Source organism: Plectropomus leopardus, chromosome 17 (assembly GCF_026936395.1).
Source record: "Plectropomus leopardus strain MGB_pleo_1.0 chromosome 17, ASM2693639v1, whole genome shotgun sequence".
Taxonomy (NCBI): Eukaryota; Metazoa; Chordata; class Actinopteri; order Perciformes; family Serranidae; genus Plectropomus; species Plectropomus leopardus.
The window spans coordinates 24,897,017-24,920,371 of NC_142192.1; the positions used below are offsets into that span (position 1 = coordinate 24,897,017).

The 23,355-nt window shown below is 40.4% G+C and overlaps 1 long non-coding RNA gene across 6 annotated transcripts in view; it reads left to right on the forward strand.

The window, feature by feature from the left end:
• LOC148186667 (uncharacterized) overlaps nt 1-23,355 on the forward strand; it is a 140,207-nt gene that overhangs the window by 63,766 nt on the left and 53,086 nt on the right. For all 6 annotated transcript variants that reach the window (XR_015779509.1, XR_015779510.1, XR_015779506.1 and 3 more), the window contains one exon: nt 21,408-21,478. This is a non-coding gene — a long non-coding RNA (uncharacterized LOC148186667). The remainder of the gene's footprint in view (nt 1-21,407; nt 21,479-23,355) is intronic.

A 23,355-nucleotide genomic window follows, 5' to 3' on the forward strand; every position in this document is an offset into this window, starting at 1 on the left:
TAAACAGAAACGCGGAGCTTAGTCATGGTGTGAAGTTACTTTAGCACTACAGTTCCATCAGTTCAGGTACAACTCTGGAGAAGATTGTAGATGCAAGTTGTCCTGTGAGTTACTGCAGAGGTCTTTAAACTGTTGAAGCAAATTGTGGCATAAAAACTGTCCTGCCAATCTTGGAAGCCATGGGCTATCAGTTTGTTTCAGCCCACTCATGCAAATAAATGTTGGCATTGTATGTTTCTGCAAACCGCCTGACATTTGTACGTTTCATACGTATCATATTGTTCTGAGGTCATGTAGCATATGAGCTATTTTTGTCCTCAGGAGGTGGAGGGTGTGTTAGATGGTGTTTGACCTTAAACAAGACGCTTTCCTAGCTGTAAACCACTGTTCGAGAAAAAAAAAACTGGTTTGTTTTTAGTGACTCATTGCTGTGTTTCCAGCTGCTTTTTAGTCCTCAAACATGGATGGGTTTTTTGGGGGCTTTTTTTGATGTTTGTCTGCGTTGCAGCAGCCTCCAGTTCCAGTCCGACTGGCGACCCTTTGCTGCATGTCATTCCCACTCTCTCTCAGGCCCCTTTACTGTCATCTCTCTAGCTGTCCTTCAAATAAGCACAAAAAAAGCCCCCCCCAAAAACATTATAAAAAGAAAAGCTGAATTGTCGTCAGACCTATAGTCAGTAGTTTTCGGCAGCCTCTAGGCCTGACAAATGAATCTAACATAGAAGTGCCAAAAACTGCAGTTTCTCTATTGGCCACTTGAGGTTGGCTACAAAAGTGAGTCAGTGCACACAGACCTCCATCGTAAAATGCTCAATAATGCTCTGACGACAAATGAGACCAGAAAACTTCCAAAACCAAAATCTTGTCTCATTGCCTATCGATTCTGCGTTTATATGCAGATATCGCTTTATGGAGATCAACATAAACGTGCAATAATGGATTTTTTGGCATGTGGGGGCAGCAAGAGCAATCAAGTAACATGGACATTCAGTCACAGTGATGTTTGTGTCCACCTGGCAAACTTAAGCCCAATGTTTACTTTTCTTTTTGCTCTGATTTGTCTTTTTCTAACTCCTAAAGGACATATATTGCTTTTAAGGTGCTCAATGCTTCATTAATTCACCTGCTAGCTGCTAACTTGGACTGTCTGTTGGTGGTGTACAGTGGATTTGTAGAACTTTTTGTGCTGGAAACAGCTGGCCTCTGTTGTGGGACGTAAAACCAAATCAATGAGATGAATGATGCCCACACACTTCATAGAGCCAAGGCTTTAGCTGCATGTTCGTTTAGCGCCTTTTTACGCGGAAGTCATTCAATCTGTTGTCAAATTAAAATATTGCTAAATGTAGCTTTAAACAAAAAAAGATGAATTTGTGATGCTTTGTTTCTTGCCCTATGAGAGATATCATATTAATTCTGAACATTGCTGGTGAGGAAACAGTTCTAGTGCAATCACCAAATTATTAATCACACTGCTGTGATATCACACCGGTAGCTCCTCTTCCCCTGACAGTTCAGACTGCTGCTGGAAGGATTATGCTAAACCAGTCATTCTGCGTTCTGTATTTATAGTGAAATGTTTTATATATACGAGCACAAATAGATAATGCAACATTATTGCTTTCCTTATCCATCTACGGTGGCATACCTCAGACATTATGAGCAGATAAAAAATGAAATTCATGACAGCAATGCTGTGATTTGCTCGGAGAACAGTCTGGATTTGATTGTCTTATTTTGTGAACTCTGCTGCACAATCCACTGCCAATAAGAGGCTGACATCACAAGTGAGAGGTCTCTACAGTGCTGATCTTTTCTTTGAAGAACTTGGCATCCTAATATAAATGCATGTGATGTGTATTAGACTTGGTAATTCCGCCTTGATTTTACAACTAAAAGAGAGAAGAAGTGGAGGAAGGGAGGGGAAGAGACAAAGAGGAAGGCAGAGCATTAGAGGATTATCTGATGTTCTTGCGAAATGAGAGAAAGAAATATATTCATATTTTCAAGGAAGTAGAGGAATAAAAGATTATTCACATTCTAACACCCACTCTTTCCCACACTACAAATGTGATTTACAGTCAGTCGTTACCACTAGCTTCGGGTTATAAGAGAACTGGGGAACTCAGAAATGCATTATCATAAATAGAAAAGCGCTCTGCACCTGAAAACACAGAGAAGTGCCATTAAAGAACGTGTGAAGTCTCTGACATATCTGAATAACTAGCAATAGAGAAGCCAGCAGCACAATCAACTCTCATTCCTCTTCTTTATGAAATGTGTCATTGCGTACAACCACTGCTGCTCGTCTAAGTAATTGTTGGGAAAAAGGAGTAATATACTCCGACTAGAGGAGAAATGTGCAGAGCCCATCTTCAGCTCTCTGGATTATCAGCAGTCTCAGTCTTGCACAAGAGGTGGACGTATTTATTTTTCATGATGTTTTGGAGGTGAAAAGTGCATTGCAAAGCAATAAGTCAAAACAGGAAAACAGCAAAGCCTTTGAGTGTGTGTGTGTGTGTGCGTGTGTGTGTGTGTGTGTGTGTGTTTGTGTGTGTGTGTGTGTGCGCAGATGGCACCTTAGATGACGTTTCTTCCTTTACTTCAGTTTGTCAGTTTTTTTTTTCTCTTCCTTCATCTGTGAAATAAGCCGTGTTTCATGGACAATGTAAAGTTTAAAATGATCAAAAAAGTCCATCTGATGAACCTTATTAAGCTTACGAAGTGTTTCTAGCGATGATTGTAATGTAACAAATGACTTGTGTCCACTCACAGGAGGTTTAGGGCATTTCAAGAAGCTCCAGGACCTGCGAGACAAAATGTATATAATTTTGTAAAGTGACGTCTATAAACTGACTTTGTCTTCAGGAGGTGGAGAGGATGGTGGATGGATGACGCCTAAGTGAGATGCCTGCCAGGTGTTTTTTACAGAGACATCAGTGCGTTTCCATCTGAGATAGTGTCACAAAAAGCGGTGGTATTATACTGAAACACTGCTGCCTTTTCAGTAGGGATAGTGCCACGAAAAGCGCCTTTTTTTACTGAGACATTATTGTGTTTTCAGCCGGAATAGTGACATGAAAAGCGGCTGTTTTTTGCTCATTACTGCATTTTTAGCATGTAAAGTGCCACGAAAAGTAGAGGGTCATTCTTTTGGATCATTGCTACTTTTTTAGTTGGGCTAGTGCTAAGAGAAATGGCTATTTTTTACTGAGACATTGCTGCGTTTTCAGCTGGGATAGTGCAACCCAAACTGGGTATTTTAATCCAAAAAGTTATTCTTATGACTAAACGTCCCAAAGAGAACATCACCTGACACAGAGTTGGAGAACTTACATGGCCCGAGAGGGCACGAAACTCTCCTGGTTGAATCATCAGTGCAGAAGGTCAGCAAAGGTGTTACATCTGGTTCTTTGATAGAAAGTTGAAGATACAACCCAGAGTACAAAAAAACTTTGAGGAGAAAGTAAACTACACTGTGATGCTTTGTGAATCATCCATCACCAATCGTGATACTTTAAAAACTTTTGAAATTTTATTTCCAATCTACAGCCTACAATTTGTTTACAACTGCACCAAGGAAGCATTTTAAATTTGTTACAGTCCTGATTTGCACTTCTGCAGCTGATGCACGTGGATATTGTAGAATCTAGATCAGACAAACCTCACCAAACAAAACGTGATTTCTCAGAAACTTCTCAAAAAGTTTAAAAAGTGATATTATAACCCTTTAGGATTATTATATAACCTGGGAGAGTCCCAAACTCTTTTGTTTACCAGCTGTTGACCACAGCCTCTGTTTGGACAAGAGAAGTTCATTGACCTTCTCTCTTAACACTAATCGTCAGTCTCTCATTGCAACGTGAAGCCTCTGACATGCAGACTGCTCCCTGCTCATTTGTAAAATGTAACACCTGCATTTTTCAGAGTGAGGCTCTAAATAAGAAAACCCACCTTTTCATCTATATCATGAATCCTTATTTTCCCCTCACACAGACATCGTAAAACGTGCCTTTATGGCTTCACTTTGTCTTACAGGTCTACACATGTCGGGAGAGTGTGTGTATGTGTGTGTGTGAGGCAGGTAATTGTGTTGTTTGTGCTGAAAGTCCTCTCTTTGACGTCTAACTTCAGTGTGGTCCATAGTTCTGGTGACAGGTACATTAGTGCCCACATACTGGCTGCAGGGTGGGAAACTAAACAAGGAGCAGATCAATCATTTGGTCCTTTTGTGTGGAGCTTTAGAGAAATGGTGTTTCCCAAGTCCCCTTACCCTTTGTGGATTTACCTTTGTAAACCGTCCTTTTCTCTGATGTTTTCCTCAGAGAAACCCCCTGTCAAAATCACGTAAGGTCAAGGCTGCCAACACTGATGCAAGACTTTTTTTTTTTTTAAACAAGACAAAATAGTATTTGTTAAGTACCGTTAGTGTTTGTTTTTATGCCTTTACAACTCTCATCACCATCAGGGGGGTACTACTGTGCTGTTACCAGCATATAAAAGCATCCACGTGCTGCATGTTTTGATACATTGAGCGGTGAAAAGTAGTTGAACTATCTTGCTAAAGCTGCTGTCACATTGCCATGTAGCAACCACCCTGACATCCGCCTTCCTGTAAGAGCGTACTTCAAAAAGGAAAAGTGTTTTTAATGGTCCAGGGCTGTGACGACAGGTAGGCGCTTTGGTGTGCGTCTAACTCAGTGCTGTGTAAAAAATTCCCCAAGGAAATTGGCATACACAAGACATAAGTAGCTGCATACCAAAGCAAGACAACATAAATCAGTGAAATTTCCATGGATTTATTCATATTTGGACAATAACCAGTAATCTGATGTTTGGTAAAAATGTAATCTCAGGCTCAGTTTTTCTTCTGTTCATATTTATAAGTTTTTAGCCCCGTGTTGAACAACTCCAGGTATTCAGAATAATTTAAGGATAAATGGTTCGGTTTGATACAGTACAATTGTGTCACAGTTTGGTATGTATTGGGCAAAAAAGTAGAAATGTCAGAGATATTTCCTTGACTGAAATATTTTGAATTATTATTATCCGTATTAATGTTATTATAATCAATGTATTTATTTATTTTATTTTTGTTTATTCATAAAGTATGATCTTTTTTGACTTTGAACAATGATGGAGCTAACTTCTTAGCAGCATATAAAACAAAATACACTCCTCATAAAATATATAATGCAGTATTGTAGTTCTAAACAAATAAAAACAAAAGAAACAATTTTGTTTTTGAAATGCCAGATAAATGTTCTTGCTTTTCAAAAAGTCCAGTGGGGCCCTGACACTGTGGGCCCCTGGGCCTGTACCCGGTAGGCTTCTTCAATAATCCATTTATACCCCTTCTGTTGTGTTCGCTGTTGTGTGAGACACACAGAGCTTTCCCCCAACTCCAGTATAAATTCCATCCTCATCATTATTAGACGATGAACATAGTTTAAAGAGTGTGAAAGTCTACTCAGTGAAGTTATGAGGAGAGGTTTAAACTCCGAACTTTGACTCAGCAGACTGTTGTTTGAGACCAACAAACGACAACATCTGTTGCGGCATTTGTACCACTCAGAACATGTTTTTCTCGTGAGAAACTGCTCCTTTCAGGTCTCATTCGTGCCACTGAGAGCTAAGTTTTTTGTTTGTGGCATCTGCAATTCTTTCCACACCATATCCAAGTGGTTTAGTTGCCATAACCTGACTGCCAACCCCCTCTTACCGCCTACCCCTACATCAAGTTACAGCGCAAAGACTGCCCCGTCATCCTTTAGTCACGCCAGGGCCTCTGCCCAAGTGCCAAAATAAGTAGCAATGAGATCACATTGGGCAGATGGAATTGAGGTGACATTACAGACTAGTTCTGGTGCCTTTTCACAATTATATTTCACTAATAAAACAATTATACACTCAACTTTGGTCAATTTCACTCATCAACATCCAGCAAGGGACCAACATGCTGTATAACAGACAGTATCACTATTCAAATCTCTTGTGTTAAAGCCCCCTGACTTATAAAGGATTAGATATGCACAAAACCAAGGCAGTGAAAATAAATAGCTCACTTGATAAATACATCATTCAAAATGGCTCCAGCCTAAAAATATGATTCATTGAATCATTTATGGGTTAACAATCAAAGTTGTTCTGCAGGCATAAGGCAGCACGGCGGGACTCGAAACCTCAGACAGCCGCCTCAGTGAGCAGCTGAGAGAGAAGAGAGGGAATGTAAAAAGAAAGAAGCATTACAAAGATTGTTGTCTCCAGCCAGCCTGAAGATAGTCTTCTACTCCCTGTGCAGTGTTTTTGCAATTTAGGGTATTAGTGACCTGGTGTTTTATGATCCGAGACATTTGAGATATCGGTTACACAAACTATAGCCAGATAACACTGAAAATTGGTTCCATAACAGATTCTCGAGTAGAGAAAGAGCTGTGAGTTTGTGCTGTGTTTCTTTATAAAATGCAGATTTTTAATGCTTTGATTTGACTATTGGTTGCATAAGTTTGACTATGTATGCAAAATTCCATGTCAAATAGCAGGATTAGCTTCTTATTAAGTAGGCGAGACCCGGAGCGGTTGTGATTAAGACGTCCTTCAAAGATCTCCTTCACACTGAAAGACAAGTTCATACGAGGTTTCTGAACTGAAAGGGGTGATGATAGAGTAAGAGAGGGAAGAGAAGGGTGAGGACGGCACGCTCAAGCAGGCAGAAGCAGAGAGGTGAGCGTGAACCATAGCACTGCGCTAATGTTTCCTTTCAACCCATTAATCTCTCGCTGGCCACGCCGCACAAACAGGGCCGGGATGAGAAGGGGGCTGTAATCACACAGACTAAGCTTGCCAGTGGCTGACTGACCGTCCCTGGCCTTCTGTCCGCTCCACGAAATCCAGAGTTGAATTCACGCATGCCAGCGTCTGCCCCGACAAACACAGCAGCACATGACTGCAGGTTCTGTCAGAAAATAACTGAAGTCACATTTTAAACTAGTGAATGGCATGAGGCTGCACCGGAGGATATCTTTTCACGCGTGCAGGCTTACTTGAGTATTCCTATACTTACTTTTACTCATGATAGTTAAAGTATATTTTGCTTATAATAAAGTAACATCTGTTATAGCTCAGCCAAGGAGGACACTGGTAATGTTAACACGTTGTGCTGTCATGAGCGAGAGCCTCTCGTCCATGAGTTAGATGCTTGTTTCCTTCTGCACCGTGATACATTTGGAGGGTGTCGTTAGGTAGAAATACAAACGTTCTTGCATGAAACTGCTTACAGCAAAGACTGTGGATTATCATGATTTCTGGAAAGAAACACTGCTGTTGACTTTTTGAATTTGTTATCGTTATTACTTTTTTAAAATGTTTGTACTCTGGACACTACAGCAGAGTGACATTTGGTTCCATTGTATTTGAGAGAAGGCAGGCATCTCTATGGCTGATATCGCCAACATTTGGCAACACACAACAAAACAGTCTAGACTGATAAGTACTACAGCATGTAAGAGGGAAAATCTGCAGGGTTTGTGTGTATGTGTGTGTGTGTGTGTGTGTGTGTGTGTTTGTGTGTTTGGGGGACTCTAAAGTAACATTTTTAATGCAAGATTTGACAAATATGAATATTGAATATTTCACCACAGATTTTTTTTACACATATTTGAGCAATTGCAAAGGCATTTTCTTTATGTCTTGACATCTTTGTTTCCTAGCTAGCTGTCTTTTTGCAGGCGCATTGCTATGTTTTTCGGTATATTACTGCCACAAGCTGTGTGACACCACATACACTGAACAAAGATATAATTGTAACTCTTGCTGATGTCAATATTCAAATGTTAAGCTCCCTCAAAACTTGAGTGGCCTTTAATTGTGACCATCCCAAGGCACATCTGTGTGGTGAGGAGGCCGTGTAATCGGCATCTTGATACGTCCCGCCTGTCAGGTGGATGCATTGCCTGAGAAAAGGAGTGATGCTCACATGGATTCAAAAATTGTTTACATAGAAGAAGTCTCAGATCTTTTATTTCAACTTGTGAAAAACAGAAGCAAAAACAAAATGTTTTGCAAACTGAATTTCACTTCTCCTCAGTTCAAATGTGAACCACATGCAAACCAGTATATATTCCTTTTGATAACACAAGGCCTTAATAGATTGCTTCAGGCAGGAGTCATAGATTGTGTATGGCAGCAGCCCACCACAGAGGAGCGCAGATCAATTAGTTGGAGGAGGGGTAAATGGAGAGCCTCTGCAAAGGAGAAAGCTGAAGATGAAGATGACCTGCAGGGAAAAGAGAGGAGAGGAAGAGCGTAGGAGGGTTGGATTGATGGGTGGACAGCGGCGAGATCGCCCACGGAGCCACTTTGTTGAGATAACAGAGTAGTATCAGTGCTGGGGGACGATGGGAGGGGAGGGGGTCATATCTCTTCCTGAATGCTGGGGGCTCATGTGTTTCTGAATGTGTCTCTTTGATGCATATTCTGTCGATACATGTACCGTACCTCAGCAACCACGGCGAAACACATGCAAGAAACACGGCCACCACCCACACTCTTCTTTCCATACATCCCACCGTCCTGCAGTTGCGGGCTTCAAAGTCCTGAAGCTAACGGGATGGGACCACCACGGTTAGTTAAGTAGAGACATGATCCATGTCCTGATCACAGAGGAGGACAGGAGGTGCAGGGGGGTTGGTGGTAAAAGGAGGCAGCTTCAGGAGAGAGAGGAGGTGAGGGTCTCACATGGAATTGACAGAGACAAAAAAAAGGAAATCAAGGGAGAGATGGATGACAGAAAGGGAGAGGAAACGACGGCATGTCTTCGGAGAGATGTTGGTCCCTTTTGAAGAGGACACGGGTGCTGCTCAATCACAGTAAACTTCAAAGCTCTTCATTAAAGCCTTGCCTGGAGACGGGAGCCCTCCCTCCCGTCTCCTCTCCTCTCTCCCCTCCATCCTCATCCTCCTCATCCTTCTTTTCTTCACTGTCTGTCTAACTCACCCTCTCTTCCTCCCCCCCTGCCTCCACTCAGCCATTAAAAACAGCAGGTAGAGAAGCGAGAGAAAGAGAAGAAGAGCGAGGAAGAGACAAAGGAACACAAAGGCAGAAAGATCAGCCATGCAGGCAACAGAAAGCCACGTCTGTAGAGTCGAATGGGCAATGTCTTTTCTTAGAATCTATCCCTCTTTTGTTGTTGCTCAAGCTCAATCAGCGATGTTGTCTTGCTCTTCTTCTTTTACGGCTTGAATGGTTGAGTCGGAGACGGATGAAAAGGTGTGCAAAGGCTTGAGTGAAGAATCAGAATAGAAACAGAGGCAAATGCTTCACAGTGTTTGAAGGCCCGCCGTGGCAGGGTGATGTGTCACATAACTTATCAGCTGTCACATAAAAAGGTGGTGTTCCCAAAAAGTCAATCTCGGGACTTAAGAATTGAGAAATTGATGTGAAGCATAAAAACAATGCAAAACAATCCCAAAAAAAGAGCTGCGTGCAAAGTTAATACCCATGTTTGATACTCTGACTCTGCTTTCAATTAATAATCAGCTGTTTTTTTATTCGATTTTTCAAACATAACCAGCTTGAAGTGTTATTATATGTGTTCGGTGCGTTTGATCATGGCTGTCTTACATGCATTGAACACATCAGGTCCAATCAGTGTCATGATGAAATCTACTCCATGCCGAGAAAAGATTCAGGGAGCAGCACAGCTGATCATTAGGAGGAGGAAGACTGCACATAGAGTGCAATCCTCCTGAGAGCACACACTTCAGTCTGCAGATAGGGAATCCAAAAGAAAAGAAAGTGTCATTTTGCTCTGATTGGACATGCTCGCGTGGACATCTGTCAGGCGGAATAACAAAAAAACAAGCTTCCTTTGCAGGCAGAGACCCTGTCCGTCACAAGTGATGAAAATGCATCAGTAGCCATGATGGAGGTGCTGACAGAGAGATGTAAAAGAGCAGACAAAATCTAATGAGAGGATGATATAGCTGTATTGCCAGTAGCCAATATTTGCATCACAATGTGGATGTTTGCTCGGGCTCTGCTGTCACATCAGTATTGTTTTGGATATATAAGATTCAAGCTTTTGTTGTCAACGCCGCTCATCAGAAGTACAGAAAGACCAGCATCAAAGCTGTTGTCAGTATATATTATCAATGTAATGCATTACAGCTGCTTCAGGTAACAGTTTTTATTAAAATATATTCACTAGATCTACCTGTATTATCAGCCTATTGTTAAGAAAAGAGCTTTTCAGTAGTTCAGGCAGACACAGAAGTTGTTTTGTAGTCACATTGATCATTTAATCATGTATAACTTCGACCTGTCTCTTAACAGTAGGTAGTCCGTAGAAAAGTTATCATTCTGTCAGCATATTATGATGCTGAGCATTGCTGCTACATGCAGATTTAACTCCCTCCATTTGTATTAAGTCTAAAGATTTATGTGAAGGTATTGAACCTTTAAAGTTTTTTTTTTTTTCAAATTTGCACAAATGTTCACTTGGACTCAACGATGAACTGATTCAAATTTGGTGGTCAAGGTCACTGTGGCCTTGCATCTGTCTCATTCTATTGAAAACAATACTTTAAAAAAGGTCTTGAGGGATTTTCCTAAAATTTGCCACAATTGTTCACTTGAACTTGAGAATGAACTGTTTGGAATTTGGTGGTTGAAGGTCAGCACTGGGGGTCTGATCCTGGACTGCCCTGACTCCCCGTTTTATCAGCAAACTTTAGGATGCTGCCTATACACAGATTCACTGGTGAACCATCTCTGGAGCCACTCTCCTCCCAATGAACAATCAGTTCAGCATCAATCTCTATAAACAGATATCTGCATGCGTTATCAGACTGAAAACCGATGGCCTCCAAGATTGGCCTGGTTAGCCAATTTCTGAATCTCACTTCTCAATTCTAAACCTAACCAATCCAGCTACGGAAGACAACAGGAACTAGACAATCAGAATGAGTGTCAGGTGGGTCATGCCTTCGCCATCTTAGGGAAAGGAAAATTCGGCATCTGGTTAACACAGCAGCGTCTAACAGAAATGGACATATTTGGACAAGAGGGTGGAGCTGTCGAGGAGCGAGAGGAGACTGACTCAGACTGTAGCGATGCCTTGCAAACAGCCTGTCACTTAAGCAGCCCCACCCTTTAATATGTATAAATTTGGGCCTCACTAATATGTAAATGGGTGAGTAATAAAAAAAAAAATCACCCATGGTACACTTGTAATAAACTGAAAAATTGGCTATAGAGGCTAAAACAGTTTTTTGTACCAGGCTGTAAACATGTTTATTCCTGCTGTAAAGTTTGGCATTTTAACATGGGAGACGACGGGAATTAACTCTTTTTTGGAGCCAGCCTAGCCAGTGGCCATTCGAGGAACTACAGTTTTTGGCATTTCTGCAGTTTCGTCATTTTTCTGCCTCACAGGTTGCCGCTTAGTTCTAACAGAAAGGTCATTTTGATCTGATGGTTTGAATTGACAGATTTGTGCATTCTCAGATGTGTTTGGGGAGAAAGAGAGCGGGAGAGGCGTCTATGAAAGAGGCTCTATTGCCCAATGTCTTGTGGATGGTATTGACTGGTGAAGACGGGAGGTTGGCATCAAAGGAGTGAAGGCTGCGGGAAGTGGTGCGTTGGTCTTAGACTGTTTAAAATAAGGTGGTGGTGGAGCAGGTCAGTGAGGTAGGAGGCCGCCTGGTTATGGAGGGCTTTGTGATTATTGTTGTGAGTTTGTTTTTATAATCATTGGCATGTACCCGGGGTTACACTGCCAAATTTAAATGCTTCTTACTGTTTAAATGAAACGTTAAGAATCCCAACACTAGTTTCAAGACCGAAATGAAAAAAATGGTTGTATCACAGGAAAAGTTGGGGTCACCAACATTGGTGCGATTGTCTGTGGGCCATAGTTATCTGTACAAAGCTCTTGACAACATTAGGATATTTCAGTTTGGACCCACGTGGTGGATCTATATACAAATTTCCATCCCTGGAACAATGCTAGCTCGGCTTATAGAAATAACAGATCTGCAAATGTTTGCCTTGTGAGGTGCAAAAGCAAAAAGCCCCATTTTTGACTGGATCTTGACATGATATCAGCTATGGTAATTTGAATGCTCTAGATCAGGGATACTCAATTTGCTTTGCTTGGGGGCTACTTTGGGGAAATGAGAGAAGGCAGGGGAGCCATTATCAGCAGCCCCATACATGTTTACTCGGATTTTTGGACATTTCTAGCTTTAGGACGTTCCTGGTATTTTGCAGGTTTCTAGGATTTTAGGATGTCTCTAGGATTTCCGGACGTTTTCAGGATTTAAGGACATTAGGGGGCAGCTATGAGGGGATGTAGGGGATCCTCCACTGGAACTTATTTTGATAAACAAACTATTTTGACACTGTTTTATGCACCCTGGCACCGTATGTATACTTGAAGTACAAAAGCAATTCTCAGTGTGAATGACTTTATTTTTATTGTGAATTAGAAAATGGTTAGGGGGCCACCCGCCACCTTATGAGGTGCCACATTTGGCCCGTGACTTGTATGTTCAGTATCACTGTTATAAACACTAGACCTTTAGAAAGCACAGCATCTATGAGGCCCAGCAGCTCCGCATTTCCTCTGCAGCTTTTAACCACAGGGAGGACTGGAGAGATCATTAACAGTCAGGGGGGAGCCCCAGCTGTTAATGATCTGTCCAGTCTGTCCTCACCAAAAACATCCTCGCCTCACAGTAGTAGCTTGTGGTGTGGGACAAGCGTCAGTACATCCATCACCAGCAGATTAATGTGACAAAAAAATCCACGGGAGCCCAACTGCCACCAACTGCTGTAATCAGGACGGTGTCTTTACATCACTACAAATTAGTGATTAACATAGTAATTTCGTCATTAACAAATATTTAGTCTGGCTACCGCACAAGTGTACATCATCCCCTGCTGTTCTCCATCTAGATTTGACTTCAAAGACACATCCCCTTCCTTGCCCCCTGGTTTTAACATCCTGTAAAGATGATTTATTTGGAGATATGAGGCTTTCATCAAACAACTGTGCTGTGATTATGAGAACAAAGGCAGCAGTGCAAAGCCAGGTCTTCGAAAAGGTCTGCCGGAGTTCAGTGGCTGAAAAGTGTCTGCTTTCTGGGATGAATATAAAATCAAGCAATAAAAAAGACATAATAAGTGAGATTCGCATGTTATGACTTTCCTGAACCTTTTCATTGAAATGTATGTGTTTTATTATAAAGTTAATCATGCATCTTTCAACATCAAAACTCAACTTTCCTCTTCAGCTTTCATCTTTATGGTAACCATATGGATGCGTCTTAAATCATTTACTAGTCAGTGTGCTGTATATTTTTTGCCACACAGAATACTCAATGAAACGAGTGCAGATGCAGTCTGTGTAACGGAGCCTTAACACCACTAAAAACCATAATTCAAACCATCTACAAAAGTATTTCTGTCACAAAAAACGGAGCGTTCCCATGAGCTCCGAGCACAAATCCATATGACTTTTTGTCCCTGTAGCTTCAGATCTAATTAGTATATAATGGTTATAAACGTTCCCATCACGGGTACTCTAATCAAAAACAAAACCTCCATTTTCCCTCAATGGACCTCCAATGAGCCGGCTGCATTTAAATGAAATGACGGTAATATCATGTTGCAGGCTATAGCCGGGGAAGATGGAAAGTGTGTTGGTGTGTGTGTTGGTGTGTGTTCACACGAGGGTGCTCTGGGAATAGCTTGATTTCCAAATCCTATCAAGAGGAAGCAAGGTGGCACATTGGCATTCATTATCACTCGGCGTTTAATCAAGAAACTCTGTGATTAAGTGGCAAAGTGAGCAGCTTGTCGTTTCTCTAAATTGAGTTTGTCTTGTGTGTGGAAGGTTATATTAAACATTTCTGCTAGTCTGAGTTTTGAAACATACCCCATCAGCAATCATACAGTTTTATGGCAATCACTTTTTTGTTTCTGATAGTTTGTAGAGCACTTTTTTCCAGTGTTGGTCGGTTGGTTTGGTCCACTACTGAAATGTCTCAACAGCCATTAGATTGATTGCCATGACATTTTGTCCAGACCAGTTGCCAGGAGGAAGTTTTGGCATGTAGTTTTCTGTAAACCACAAATATGTTACATTCTTACGTTTTACACGTGTCGTGCCAATGTTTGTAAAATGACTTAATAAAGAGGCAAGATGCCTGCCAAGCTTCAGACCAATTTTCCAAACCAAGAAAAAACAGCTGTAATTAAGCGAAACATTACTTGGAATTTCTGGCTTTCTAGGCACCAACATTGGTGTTTTATAGCAACCTTTTGCTGTTTTTTCAGCGGCTTTTAGGCCCAAAATTGTTTTTTACCAAAACATTGCTGCTATTCCTCCAAGGATAGTGGCTTGAAAAGCATTTTTTTACATAGACATCACTGCTTTCCCACTCAGGACTGTGCCCACCAAATCTTTTTCTAAAACCCTAACCAAGTGATTTTATTGGCCTAAACCTAACCACACATTAGCCATAGCGCTATTGGAACATAAAGAGGCGATTGTATTGAATTTGGTCCCTGGTTCATGGTCCCTGGAGAATGAAAACTAGTGTAGAGATCCCTTTACTGTTCCTGTTGCACCACTATGAGGTTGACTTTTTTAAAATGCTTTTAAACACTCAACAACTGTTTTATGGTTTACGATGAAATTTGGGACAGACATTCATGGTCCCCTGAGTATAAATTCTACTGACAATGATGATCCCTTAACTTCTCATCAAGCACTTTCAGCACATCAACATTTTCACGTATACAGTGATATTTCTTATATCTGTTGATACAGAATTTGTACAGACCCAGTTTCAACATCTAGGACTGAAACATTCAGCCTATAACAAAGTGGCAAAAAGTGCAGTTCCTTAAATGGCCACTTGAAGCCGAGAGTTAACAACCAGTGAGAAGTCACAATGGCTATGTCCATTGTTTTCATACAGTCTGTGGTACACAGGTTTATGGTTCCCATGTATCTTAATGAACTGATGATGACCTGGCTTGACCTCTAGCTCAAACATGAGGCCTCTGAGGTATAGCAAACGTTAATGTACTAAAACACTGGATTAGTATTGTGATTACAATAAACATTGTTAATGTCTTATGTGTCTGCCAACATTAGATATTTGACATGATTTGAGGTTAAATATGTCCTCATTTGTTCGTTCTGAGAAGTTGTTAATAAATGGTACAAGAAGAGTATTTGTTTGGAACTTTTCCACATTCATCCACATAGCCTGTAGTTACACCTCTGACTCGTGCCAATAACTTCAAATCATGTCAGAAAAAGAGGGATAGCTGGATGTTTTGGAGCAGAGTGTTTAGATTTTATTGGCCCTCCATTTTGAGAGCATTGTTGAAATTAATACTTTGATAAACATGTTTTGTTAGAGCTAGGGAGTGGTCATCCTTTGGGATGAAACTATTATTTTACTCACAATATGCTTTGTTCACTCACAAGATGTAAAACTATAACATTTACCTTGATGAATGAATATTAATAATCTCATTATTCCTTATCTAAAGGCTAATTTAGTGTCTTGCGTCAACAAAATATGAGGTTATTAAAATGAATCAGTACTATCATGAAATTTAATTGAGTGTGACATGGGTGAAATTGGTTTCATAAGCACAAAAAAGTTAAATACGACATAAAAAGAGGGCATGAGGCCAATCTTGTGAGCTCACAAAACCATCTTGTTCCTTGTCCTTCATCTAGCCTTATAAATTACACTGACCTGCATGAAAGTGGACCAAAAATGAAACTGAATCAAGACGTAATTCTGCTCTTTGAAAAGTGTGCTTATCAAGCAGGATTAAGTTTTCTGTGTTCTGTTACAAAGAAAGGAAAAATCTATTGTTAGTCTGTCTTGTATAAATAAAACAAAAACAGAGAAAATGCCTTGATAGTTGTTTGTCATCACCTCATATACAGTGTGTTTTTAAGAATCATGTTTCAGAGAGATGGAGGAGTCTCAAACATGCTGTTTTATGGCTTTTGATTGTTTTCTGCATCATGTTTTTCTGGAACAGAGTGCTGGAAAATCTCTTTTCTCATTATCACAATGTTTTAGCAGCAGCCATTACATTCCTCTTCCATCGCAAATGTGCTGTTCTTTATGGAGCAGCGATGACTTAATTGCTTAATGTTTGAACCAACTCAACAACTAACTTACAATAGCAGCCAGGCGTTGCACTCCTAACCTGAACCGGCTCTGTTTATACTTTCAGCCAAGGAATTAAAATCGTTCAAATTCCCCAGTGGATCATCCAAACTAAGCAAAATTGTTGCATAATTAGTTTATGCTTCCCTGCCTAATGTAAAAAGCATCATTAAGCTTTAAAACCTCAAGACCCAAATTACCTATTTTATACATGACTCAGAGCTTTTAAAGAGTGGGGCGGTAATAAAGGAAATGGAGATTAAGCCCACACAAAATTGGTACAAATTCAACACATTGCAGCAGTTTCTTCACAACATTTAGACATGATTTACCTCAAAAGCATCTTTGAGCACTAAACCTCTGATCCTAAGAAGTGCTCAGCTGAGCTCACCTGCCTCACAGCTCTGAGACTGCTTTGCTTTTGGGAAGGCCAGGAAATACTGCTCATGCCGTTATCTCCACAACCTCCTTTTTGACCGGTCAAACCCTAAATCCAGTCCAACAGAAGGACAGATTAAATCAGACAGGCCAGAGACAGGGGCTGTGAATGCCAAGTGTCTCAACATGTCCTTATGCAAAGGTTCATATGATTTCTCAAGAAAAGTTTACCACATGGTTTGTATAACCGGAGTCAGTGTGACGTCACATGTTAGTTGGCATCTTCGTTTTGGGGAAAAGGGGATGTGGTCTCCACAGTGGAAAATCTTGAGTGAGCTTGTTTTTTTTTTTATTATTAATTAATTAATTGTTAATTTAACAGCCTTGATTTCCATTTTGATTGAAGAATATTTAGAGCAAAATGGGGTTTGATTATTTTGATGTCCTTTCTGGTGATTCAAAGCCAAGATATAATAGAAAATTCACCCTGATCACCTTGAATCATGCCATAGGTTGTCATTCTTGATACCACTACCTTTATGCTATCTTAAATGGGTAAAGTATGTGTACTTTCAATGAGCCAAGTCTGAGTGTTTTAGTTGACATTCATTTCTGTGTTTTAAGCCCTCTTGATGGACACCAGCCACTTTCTGTTTAATGTCCAGTTAAATGTACTTTACTGAGTGCAGTTACTGCATTTAAAGCTGTAGGGCCCCATACAGACAGCCGGATCTCACTCCAGGGCATCAAAAAACACTGATTGGTCAGTGGACATAGAAATCAGATATGGATGCATAATGCACACTTAAGCATCTGTATGAGATGCACTGGGCTTTCAACCAACTCCAATGTAAACCCGAATGCATCATTATTAGATGTTCAGAGCAGATGGGATATAAAAACTGAGAAAGTCTGCTTAGAGTGCTTGGGAGAGTCGACTCACGTGACTAACATCATCCACAATGTATTCATAATAGTGACCAAGTAGTTTTGTTGCCTAAAACCAACCGCTGACCCCTTCTGCAAATGAAATGATGAACAAATCACCAGGCTAGTAGATAATAATTATGCATTGTTTGCTTTGTTTTTTTTTTTTTTTTGCATAATGAAGTTTCAGAATTAAAATAAACGGTTCTATACGTTATTCCACTCTTGTTACTGTTAAAAATATATCCATTGTCCCCATGTGGGGACATCTTTGTTTTTTGTTTTTTTATTTAAAAAAACTACTTACTGTTCAAAGAAAATGCTTGCTTTTTTTTATACTTGTCAGGCCTTACTAGTCCCAAATTGCTAGGAAAAACTAAAAATGCATACCAAACAAAGGCTTGGGTCTCAGTGATGGAGGGGGCTCTTGCCCAAGCATCAAAATATGACAAGCTGGGATGAGATCATGCTAGTACAGAAGTGGCTGCAGCTGTTAGAGTTGAGACTGAGGCTTGTGGCAACGACAGCGATGACCAACGCCAGGCAGGAATAAAGACTTGAGGTCAGAGCTTGGACCAAGACTTTAACTTCATCACACTATAATTATCACAGTTGTGTTTGCCAGGCCTGGCCATGGTGCATTGGCCTGGTGCAGTGCAGTGTTGTGTCTGCTCGCTGTGCTGCTGTACTCTGTGTTTGGGTCAGTGAGGTGCAACGTGTCCACCCCAGCCGGCCCGGGCTTAGTCTCCAGCCATGAGATCTTATGAGGACTGACAGCCTGTTTACCTTGGACGCCATTTCCTTGACGTTTCTGCATGGTTTGGCACTGACTACCAGTTGATGGCCGACAGCTTTATTGAATTAGCTCAGCAGCTACAAAGGCAAGGAAAGAAAAAAAAGAGACAAAGGAAAAGATAGAAACTGAGCAAAGGCGTGAAAGAGAGACGAAAAGGTTACAAAGTAGTCTAAAAGCTGTCCACTTTTATCTTAGACTGAGTGTGTTCTCTCTTCTGACATAAACACATACCAACCCCCTAAACAAAACACAAACTGCATATAAATGCTGGTTGCACTTTGACTCAAACTGGAGACTAAAATGGCAAACACATCAGCTGCACAGAGTGGAACGGGCAGATTGGGAAATGTTGGTTACTGCATCAGCTTCAATATAAATGGCTGCTCCTATTGGTTCCCTGCTGCACCACCCCCATGAATGGCTCCTACCCTGGTGGGACGTCTTGTACAAACTGCCTCTGGGCAAATATCACATACCATATTAGAACATAGTGACCCGAATCCTTGGAAAGAGAGTAGAAAGAGGAGCATTCACTTAAAACAACATATCAAGAACCAGAGGTAGCTTTATCCCATCGCTGATGATCAGCCTCCCCTCAGGTTAGATGCACATGGACACAGTTTGACATGCTAACACACTCATGCAGACACTTTTCGGAATATGCACTGATGCATGTTCAGTCTCTCTCCTCCTTTCTCATCCCCAATGGGGTTTTTGCACACATGTAGGCCTTTTTTGAGTATGAACAACTCCATTGTGATGAAGCAGCCTGTAAAGTCACAAGTCAGTGTGGATGAAATATCAACAAAGAGAAGCTGATATTTTATGCATGTTACCTTTCCTAAAACAAGCAGCATTGCAACTCCTGAGGGGGATAAACACGTCAACTTCATCAACACGTTAGTGAACAAGCCGTGATGTGTTTTATGTGATAACTAACTCTCCCCGTTGAGAGTTTCTGAGAGCTTCATGTCGGCCTCACTGTTTTTTTTTATTTCACTCAAGTGTGAGATTAATCCCCATCGTTACTCTAATCTGTAACAGGGTGAGATTAGGGCACTAAAATGATACGGTGGAGCTCATAACCACATAAAGATTACTCATCTGCACATTGATAATCCCCTTAGACTTTAAGTAATGTTAAGAGACCGAATGTGCTGCAGACTATTAAAGGCAGCCCTACATTTTAAATGTCCTATACTCTATTTATAGACACAGAGATGCCCTTTTTTTGAGGGCAGCTTCGCTGTGGGGTGTTTTTGGCTTTAGGGTAACCATAGTAAAAAAAGGCTTACCTTTGAATAATTAACAAAATGAGGCACTTTGTTGAAGACGTTTTTAAAGTAGTTAATGAGCCGTGAAGCAAGGCGTCTGCTTTCAAGTTTTTAGACAAAAACACTCAGTAATACATCCCAGAAGAAATCTCTGCTCAAATGTATTTACAGTATAATAAAATAGAAAGCCACAAACTCCCTGTAATTACAACAGAATGGCATTAGTGACACACTAATTGTGTTTGAAAGGAATAGTTCGACATTTTATGAAATATCATTCTTGTCTCTGTCAGGAGGCGATGAGCTTAGTTTAACGTATAGACTGGAAGCAGGGGAAACAGCCAGCTGTGCAAAGTTTATAGAGTCTGTCTCCCGCCATCTCTAAAGCTTAATTAACATGTTTTTCTAACCTGTACACAAACAGAGACATAAAAATGAAGTTGTTAATGAACCATGAAGCAAGACGTCTGCTCTCGAGTTTATACAAAAAAAGAAGCTGCCACTAACAGGTCTCCTGGGTCTCTTCTCAAAGCTTTATATACAGGCTAAAACAGAAGATATTTTATACCAGTAACACATAATGATCTTAAATATAAAAGAAACCATAACTTATGCAGTGTTTGATAGTCATGCTAATATAAAAACGTTTTCTAGACATTTTGTGGAATATAGTTATTCACTTTCTTGCCAATAATATAACTCTGTTTGTTATGCAAAATGCTGAAAATAAGAGTCAAGCTGGCTTAGCTTGGGTACAGTTTATCATAAAGCCAAGAAATGGTGAATCAGGTAGGATGGCTCTGTCCAAAAATACAAAACCTAAATACTAGCAACAATTTTTAAGACAAAGCCAAGGAAGTTGTTTCCCCATGTTTCATATAAGGTGCCAAGATCCCCAAAAACCAAAATGGGTAAACAAAGTAGTTCACAAGAGTATGTTTGTGTTGGAAACATTTCCAATACTGAGAGGTAGCCCAAGTTTTTTGATATAATATACATTTCTATTCTGCCACCCATCTCCGGTTTGAAATTGAAAAATAAGCTCAGCCTTCACCTGCTTCTAACATTTCGAAGTTGTTTCCCCAGTCTTTGTTGTAGCTGCATTTCTTTTTCTTTGTGGTAGTGTCTGTCATATTCCACTTAAATGTGCATAGCTTGTGACTTTATGGTGAGTCACAATTTTCCCCGTTGGGTGTAGTATATATGATCTTGACAGCTTCAGCTGCACTTGACTAGTGTGCAGTTTGATTGACATCAAATGCAGACCCGTAATGACAGCCATTAGATAGGAGCCAGGGGTCAAATTCACAAATCTTCTCAGTACTAAGGGTTGCTCCTAGTGACAAAATTCTAAGAAAATTCTCAGAATTATATTTTCCAAGAGTTTCCCTTCAGAGTTAAGATCCTGAGAAAGATAAGCAATATACATTCATAAAGCTGCTAAGGTGAATAACTGTTAGGAGCAGGCAGGAGTATTTTAGAGGGGCTTATGAGTTTCTTTAGCAGAGCAGCAAATTACATAAAGACAAAAAGGTGAGTGAAAAATTCTCCAAACACTGAATGACCAAGAAAGATGCTATAGATTCATGCAGGGATAAAGTATGTGGTCTAGCTCATTAGAGATGCGGCCACATCTCCTAACCAATATTATTTAACTATAAAGAAATCGCAACGCTTAGACGTGTGACAACTGAAAAAATGCAACAGTGCAGTAATGATAACGTGGGTCTGTCTCGACCTTCCATCAGCAAACAAATACAGCACATTCACAGTCTCATATTTTGATGCACTTCTTTTAATTTTCACCGTTTCCACAACTTGCAGGTTCACAAAAGGACAACCAATCATATCTGCATCATACCAAGCAACTGGGTCAACTGCACCTCCTCACAAAGGTAAGTTTCTGTCCCTTCCTTGTTCAGAGTTTGTCTGAGGATTACCCTAAATCAATTCAAAGCAAAGACTGCTTTGTAAATTTTTTTGCCTGAATTAGGAGCGCTCTGAGAGTATTCGCAGAATGTTTGTGAAAACTGCCCCAGATTTTAGAAAAGCTGCAGTGGTTTGACTTTTGAAAACTAGAGCCAAAGAGGGACATATATACTCTTTTTTGCATCAATATTGGGATGTACGCAGGCTTTTTAAATATGGGAAAACCTGTAAAAAATGAGGGATGGACTGCTTTGTCACTGCCAGTGCACCAGGGCTGTGTACACGGCTCTGCAGTAGACGAGTACACTTTGTTTTTCTGGTGTTTTTTTTTTCTGGTGTGTTACATACAATATCACAAATGCACAGGGAAACAGGTTAATAAACAGTAGAAAGCAGCATAGAAGTCTGTTAAAATGTTACAGTGGATAGTTCTTTTTTATATCTGATACTTTTTCAAACTCAGTACAATCTCGTTTTTGAACATTGTTCGAGCACTGCATAGATGGAGATGGACTTTTTGTGAGTCGTTGTCCCTGGAGTGAATGACATTCGTAACCTTTCCGTTAAACAAAAGCCAGATGTTAGTGGGTGTTAGTGTTTTTTTGTCCAGTGCAAAAAGGCTGTAGTGTCACTGTGGGACATGGGACAAAATGCTGTGCAGTCCCACATAAAGCAGGATGCCTGGTAAACCTGGTTCCATATCTGTGTGCTAAGCTGAGCTAATTGCAGCTGCAGTTATACTTTATATTACTTTATACTTTCATCTCTCAGCAAGAAAGTGAATGAGTTGATTTCCAAAAATGTATGACTTATTTGTAATAACCATCCAGCCTGTCCAACCAAATGGGTGCAGTACTTCACCATTTACATGACTCTAAGCCTACAGTTTGTGTTGTCACTAGTTACACTAAAGATATATTTTGGTAAATAGCCAATGTTAGATGTTACTTAACAGCCTAAAAGAAACAATGCGAGTTCAGCATCAAACCGCATCTTTTTACTCTCCAAGAACTGTCTCCAGTGCTGGAAAGCAACATCAGTATTTACTCTAGTTTTGCTTCTTTTAAAATCGCTTCTTTTCTTTGCCGCGGAACATTGATTCTTTCCGAGAGCTTTTGATGGGAATAACGGTCGTTTTCCTGGAGCTTCTCCCATCACTGTGTTTCTTACACACTAACTAACTAATTCACTGAGACTGTAACTTTTACACTATATCCATTGATTTCAGTGTGGTTTTGAAGTGTGTTCCCCTGTCAATAGTGTTTCCTCCCTGTTAATGAGTAGCACCCCCCATGTGGTTATGGTTAGGGCTAAGGGTTTGGGTAGGGTTTAGGTGGAAGGGACGCACATACAGATAGCCGGCTTAACTTCTTCATAATCTCCTGCGGCACACTCGAGCCTACAGTGACCACTATCGCCTCTCAGGCCAGGATGTATTATTACAGAGGGGCCTCCCCGTCACCTGGCTGCTTAGTATTGGATTTCTGTACAATACAATACAAAGGCATCGCGTACATGAAGTCAAACATGTCACTTCCTCAAACTCTGTTGATAGGGTTAGTTCATTTTTTTTAATTATTTAAACTGAATGATATCCAGATCTTACAAAATGCACCTTTAACCAAACACACAAATGGGGTAAATTCACTCTGAATCACATTAAAGTGGCTGTTTTTTTTTCTAACCAGAATGATATTTTTTTAAATCAATTTAGTATTTCTTGTAATGTTGGAAAATAGCTGATGTCTTAAAATTGCTTATTTTTTGACCAACAGTCAGAAAACCTCATGTTTGAGAAGCTGATATGAATAAATGTTTTGCGTTTTTTCACACATACCCCCTC